The sequence below is a fragment of the Globicephala melas genome, chromosome 2, assembly GCF_963455315.2.
Source record: "Globicephala melas chromosome 2, mGloMel1.2, whole genome shotgun sequence".
Lineage (NCBI taxonomy): Eukaryota > Metazoa > Chordata > Mammalia > Artiodactyla > Delphinidae > Globicephala > Globicephala melas.
The window spans coordinates 38,328,230-38,335,185 of NC_083315.2; the positions used below are offsets into that span (position 1 = coordinate 38,328,230).

General features: G+C 49.1%; 1 long non-coding RNA gene across 1 annotated transcript; it reads left to right on the forward strand.

The window, feature by feature from the left end:
* Positions 1–397: 397 nt before the first annotated feature.
* On the forward strand, positions 398–5,357 carry LOC132596820 (uncharacterized). The gene is made up of 4 exons (XR_009562872.1): positions 398–1,783; positions 2,239–2,360; positions 2,744–2,901; positions 4,763–5,357. It is a non-coding gene; the product is annotated as an uncharacterized lncRNA (long non-coding RNA).
* Positions 5,358–6,956: the final 1,599 nt, after the last annotated feature.

A 6,956-nucleotide genomic window follows, 5' to 3' on the forward strand; every position in this document is an offset into this window, starting at 1 on the left:
AGAGCCATTATACTCTGTGGCTCAGGGCTTGTACTAGTATGAGGTGCTGTACAGGCACCACACTCACCCAACCTTTAGGGGTCACCTCTGGGAAAGGAACCGGGCACTCAGAGATGGGGTGCATGGCCCTGACCTCTAGGCCCTCCCCATCCAGCTGGGGAGAGAGACTCTTAGACAGATGGTCACAATGCTGGGTAAAGTCAGGGAAGGCTTCCTGTAGGAGGTGATGCTTGCATTCCAATAAGCGCTTGGCCCAGAGTAAACACTCACTGAATGTTATCTATTTATTTTTTACTATTCCCCATGATTTTAGAGAGAGGAGAGTGGAAAGGAAGATGGCATTCCAGACAGAGGGAAGTGCACCATCCAAGGCAGGTGAACATGTTGGGGAGTCACAGATGATTTGGTTTAGCTGTGACTGGGGAGTGGGGCAAAGTACCAGAGAAGTCTTTTCAGGGCTGGTTGACATCCCCCTGAAAGTGAGCCTCCCATAGGACATGCGGGCATGGGATAGTTCGGGGCCTCGTGTGATGGAGGGGTCAGAGAACACTGGGTGGCTCCCCCAACTATGTAGTTTAGCCTGGATCTTTGCATGGTTGACCAGGAATCTCAACGGTAACCTTGGTAGCTGCCCCCCTCCTCAGCCCTGTGCAACCTAATCTGCGGGCGGCTTTAATCCATCAAGAAGGGGTGTCCTCACTGAGTCTCTTGCCTGCCTGACACATAGTAGGAAATCAACAAATGTTAGGTCCCGCTCCTGCCTCCTTCCTTTCCCTGGATGCTTGCAGACTGTGCCCAATACCTACCCTTGGGGCCACTGTCCGTACAAGACCTTGACAGAAAGTGGGCAGGCAGGCCTGGGCTGGGCCAGGTGGACCCTGAGTCTAGAAAGGGTCAGGCAAAGGCTATAGGGACCAGTAGGCTGTCGGCCGGGTGGAGAGAGGGGGCTGTTACTGATTCTCTGCCATGAAAAAGCCCCATTGTGGGGTCTTTGGGGGAGAATATATTTATTTTGTTTCCTGAGCTGTGTGAACAGTGCACTGTGCTGCCTGGGTTGAGAGGGCTCTGTGTGGCTAGGGAGGGATTACATCCCCCTCTTGGGTGGTGTGTTATGAAAAGGCCTCATTCAGCCAGGCCCGGCTGCCCACCGGCAGCCCAGGCTCCTGCGCTGTCCCTGGGGGCAGCCTGGTGTCCCTCCCTCTCTCCCTGAGGTGCAGGCTTGGGGCTGCGTGTGGACGTGAGTGTGACAGGCAGCCAGTATAGGCCCAGTCCCTGAGGGGCTGCGGCTCACCTTCAGGTAGAGTCTGTCAACTGCACACCTCAGGATGGAGCTGGCTGAGGGACTGGGGCTCAGACACAAGAGGCGTTTGGTCCGTGTCTCGACCTCAAATGTTACTTACCTTTGAGGGAGGTTTCACATCCAGTCAGAGATTTGCTGAAGGAGACCTTCACCATACAACTTTAAATCCATGTTCATTGCTGGGCCACGTTGCCAAGGGGGCCTCTGAATGTTTGTATAATTTCTATGACTATTTTGTGAATAGCACGATTATGTTGCATTATGTTTGGGGTGTGTGTGTGTGTGTGTGTGTAAAGAGTGTTAATTTGTTCACAGGAAATGTTTTTAACACAACTCAATTTTTGTAACCCTGTTTGGCATTTCTTTATTTTTCAATACCCTGGGAGCCTCAGTCCCTGGAAGTGGATGTGGATAGTCTGAACCTCTGAGGGCCCTTGGCAAAGACAGCGTGCATCCCGAGCACGTCTGGACATGAGGGGTGAGGTGAGCAGGCAGGGTGCCTGAGTCCCCGGCAGCCATGGGAGCCGTGGGTGGAAGGGCTGCCTCTTGGCCAGCCAGCCCCGTGAGTAGGCAGAGAGGGCAGGAAGGGGGTCCTTCTGTGAAATTGGCTGGCTCCCCAGGTGATCAGGGCTCTGATGGGGAACATGAAGTTCAAGTCCTTGCGGGGCCGTTCCCTGCCTCTCCAGCTGTGCTGGGCTCCCAGGCCGAGCATGGGTCACCCCTCACTGGACGTGCTCCCACCCCGCTCAGACCCAAGCCCCACTTCTCTACTGCCTTTCTGGGCTCACACCATCCACCTGCCTCCACTAACAGAACCCTTTTTACTCAAAGTTTAAGGGGCAGAACCCAGAACCCCCAGCTGCCGTGGGGTCTTATCTCAGTGACAGGGTAGCTCGCTGTCACTATCCTGCCTACTGGACTGGCCCTCTGCCTTCTAGCTCCAGCTCTGTCTGTGCCTCACTGAGTGACCTTGGAAAGTCACTGAGCCTTGGTCTTCCCATCTGCACAAGGGGGAATTGCATTGGTTGGTCGCTGAGGGCCCTTGAAGCTCCAATTTCCTGTAAGTCTAGAAATCTGGATGCAGGTATCTGTGGTCAGACTGAAAATATCTTTACGTGGGTACCTGGGATGTCATGCCTGGATCGTAGCCACTCTGTGTGCCCCAACACGGCCCCAAAGTGGGTTTCTCCTGGACATTTGCATCTATGCTCTTGGGGAGGTTAAAGATGTTTGACTAACATACAGCCCCCTTCATCCCTCCCCCTCTTTGCAAACAATCATAGAGGAGGGCTTGATACTGGCATTTGGAGCAGAAGTGGGTGGTGGGGAAATGAGGCTAAGGAGGGAAGGAGTTGGGAGTGGGCTGCACTAGAGGGGTCACTGCTCAACTCTGGGGAGCCCTGAGCTCCCAGCTGCCTATTCTAAAATAAGGTCTGATTTCAGGTTATGGCCCATTGTGTCATTGGAGAGGCTCCCCTCCCAGAGGAGTAAGAGGGCCATTTGCTCTCCAGCAAGACTTCCTGATGGAGAGGCATCTTGGTGTGCCAGGTGGCCCTGCACGTGCTCTTGGCCTTGGACTTGTACTCAAGGGTGAAAAGAAGGTGAGTGGAGCATCTGGCTGGGCATAGCTTAAACGCCTGGGGGATGCATATACCAGCAACTCTGGCTGAGATGTGACGTTACTCCGAGCTTGCAGGACAGGGATCTGGCTTCCCTGAAACATGACCTAGTCATCCCAGAGTAAGCTGGGATGTTCTCAAAGGACGAAAGATGGATTCATGGATAGATGGATAGATAAAATTAAACTGATTTGAGAGAGGAATATCTAATGACTTTCTGTAGGTGATTGTCTTATTTAACAGGAGAGGAAAACTAAATTTTATCTCAATGTTTTGAGCCTGGTGAACTAAGAGAATGAGTCTGGAAGGGAGGGCTGCTGGTTAGGGTGGTGGAAAGGAGATGGATGTTTGGCATGGAGTATAGTGGGAATCAGGCAAGGATGGCTTGATTTGAGACCTGTTGAGTTTGAAGCAACAGAAAGAGAGCCAAGTGGAACAAGGGATACTTGTCAAGGTGGGGATAGATTTGGAAGCTTCATACATAGAGATGATAGCAGAGGTACTATGAATGAGTCAGTCCTCAAAGGAGGGACATTATGGCAAAATATGAAGAATGAGGAACCTTAGGAAGCTTGAATTAATATTGCTTGGTTTATAAATGGGCAAACTGGGCTCCAGAATTTGTCATTCATTCACCTGGCCATCCATCCATCCATCCCACTCAACAAATGTATTTATTCTGAAGCTATAATGTACAAGGTAATATATCTGAAAATGTTCATGGGTAAGGGACTGACAAGGGATAGTCAGCAAGGGGAGAGCGGAGAGAGAAGCATCTGGGAACCAAGGGAGGAGGATGTTTCAGGAAAGCCAATAACATCCAATCTTGTGGAGCTCAAAGAGCAGGAAAGCTAAGGAAAACAATTTGGATTTGCTCTCTGGTGGATCCTGGGGGAGAATTTTGGTAAACTGTTGGCAAGGGGGAGTCATGAATGAAGGGGCTAAGGAGGGATTGTCTATGCTTCTGGAAGATGGACAGGAATAGTTTTTGTCTCTAGCTTCTGCATCGTGCTTTTCAGTGGTGAAGCATTCTGTGCAACCAATTACAGACATATTGCCTGAAATGTCTAAATAGGATTCCATTAGGACGCAGTCCCCTGAAATAGAACAGATGCTCTATCACCTACCATCTAATCATTTACTAGTGATAGCATGTGCTTTGGGAAAAGCCCTGTGCCAGATGTCAGAAGACCTGCTTTCTATTCCTGGCTCTGATGCCAACCAACTGGATTACCTTGGCCAGATCATTCAATAAGAGCTCTTTATCCATACACCAGCGAGGTTACTTCCCACTCCTTATCTGGTATTGTTGTTCATTTTGGACTCCCCCCAAATATATTACCTTGCAAATTGTGGCTGCTAAATAAATCCATTTGTTGTGTGGATGGATGGAAGGATAGACGGGTAGGTGGATGAGCTACAAATTCTGGAGCTCAGTTTACACATCTATAAACCAAGGGACATCAATTCAAGCTTCCTGAGATTCCTTCCATCTCCAATCATCTATGACCATGCTTTTTTTTTTAATCACAAGCAGAATTCTTCCAAAGTTGCTTAGAGCTAGCACACCTGGGCCAATTAAGCTTTTGTAGAGCATTCCATTTAATCTCCTTGAGGTTAGAGACTGGGCCATCTATTGTCACAGCTCCAAAGCCTTTCTTCTATGATCAGAGATAGGATCCTAGAAGATTGATACTAAGCGTTCATTGGAGGAAAAATAAATCACTTCCAACTATACTCTGATTCTCTAGAGACACATTTAAAGATATGTAGCATGTGGTTCTCATGGTAGAAAACATGCCATGGTGTTTGCCAGCTACTCCAAGATTGTTCTTGATGACAGGACGTGTCCCTGTAACCAGTTTCTGGTGAGACATCTGCACGCGGCTTTGCAGTTTCAGGATGTCCCTACATCCGTCAGCCCATCAACAGAGAATCTAGGAACATCAGCACAGAGTCCCAGTCACAGTGTAAAATGTAAGCTGACAGCTTGGAAAGCATCCAGAGGCGAGTGGCCAGGAGGGTGAAGGGTCTGGAAATGACCGAAAATGAGGAGTGGTTAAAAGAACTAGGGGTATTATCCAGAAGAGAAGATGACATGGTAGCTGCTGCGAATGGTGTAGTCCAAGCTAACTTGGACTAAAGTTGATACTTTCTTCTCTGCACGGGCTTCCTGAGGACAAACCTGTGACTGGTGGATGGAAGTTACGGGGAGGCTGATTTCAGCTCATTCTAAGAACTTCAGAAGATTTTTTTCAACCGAGTTATAAGAATATAGAGTTGACTGCCCTGGGAAACAGGCAGTGGGTGACAATTGCCAAGGATGGAGGAAAGACCAGGTGACTTCGGAGGTCTCTTTCAGTGTGGAGATTCCAGGATTCTAAAGAATTTAGAACTGGAGTAAAGAGAAAGCTCTTTGCTTTGTCAGTTTAGAAACCATCTGCTGCTCTTCACTGTGCTTCATCGCATTCCCAGCTGATCTCCTCCAAACACAGTTCTCTATTCAGCAGTTCTAGTCTCCCATCTGAAGTGATTATAAACCTCTCTACTCTCTTTAAAAAAAAAAAAAAAAAAGGATCTTTTCTTTTCCAAATAAAGAGCTTAGGAGGTCTCAGCAAGACTGTACCTACATGGAGAAATCCCATAAGAAATAATTAAATAATTAAGTAAACAAACAAATAATAAACCTCCAAGCCAAAATTATATAGCAGTGAAGGCCACACCTCCCAAATTCAGGTTGTCTGGCTGTCCAGAACACAGAGCTTTTGTCTGTCTTCAGGGATGATGGATTTGTCTGACCCAAGATTGGACCTCTTAAATTCAGTTCTGGGCACGGGTAGGTGGGAAACCCTCTGAAGCCCACACCCCCTGAAGGTGGATAGAGAGGGAGAAACTCTGTCTCCATGGAAACTAGGGGTCCCAAGCATAAACAATCTTTTTTTTCACCTGGAGCCAAGTCTTCGAAAAGTGACTCAGCCTGAGGTTTGCACACCGGGGGCCTCCTATCTGGTGGTGTTGATGTCAGTGGAGCCTCTGATGGAGAGAGCATCTGATGGAGAGAGCATCTCTGATGGAGATTTTCTTGGAATTATTCAGAGTGGCCCACAAAATAGAAATTAATCTATCAAATGCAAGGCCTAAAATAAAAACTGATTCACAACCACTTTATTTGTGACAACACCACTGGCAACTAGAAGTAGCCCTTGGCTCCCCGACCCAGGGTTCAATTGGAATTTTTTTCACAGTAGCACAAACGTCCAAGCCAGAATGGCTATTCGGGATGATTCAACCCCCTCATTTTACAGATGAGGTTTTGTTTGAAGCTTAGTTCCAAGCAGGATTGGTATCCAACAAGAAAGCATTAACATTTTCCAGAAGCAGCCCTTGCCTCCCAGCTGAAGGCTACTTTAACACGAAAGTCCAAGTCTTCTTTCAATTAGCTCGGGTGCTCTGGGCACAATTACTAGAAAATGGGTGAGTGAGGGGGAGACCCCAGGTAAAAAAGCCTGGTGATGTGTCCACGGTCACCAACTGAGCCCTCACTTGTGTGGTTGGTGATGGAGGGAGCAGCTCGTTCTAGGTGGCAGCTACCAGTCATCGGGGGCCACTCTGGGAGAGGCACCTGAGGGAGAGGCACCTGAGGGACAGGGCGCAGGTAGAGGTGGCAGCTTCTGTCTCCATCAAGCTGGGTATCAGATGCGAGGGCGCCACCTACTGGTCGAGGAGATCAAGGGGCTCTCTGCATCCACTGTGGGCAAAGAAACTGTACTGAGCTACATGTGCTGGGCTGCTTCTCCAGGGCTCTGACCTGTTTGGAGAGGAGCTTTTTCTCCAGCTGCGTCCCCAGCACCCTCCCTCCTCCACCAACCTTGGCTCCTGCACCTGCTGCATCTGACAGGCGAACTAGGTTCCACCACACTACCAGGTGTCGCAGAGGAGGAGCTCCAATTCCCTGGCATGGGCTCTCTATGAACTCACAGAAGACCGTGCCTGCATGGGTTTCTCTTCCGTGTGTGTGTGTGTGTGTGTGTGTGTGT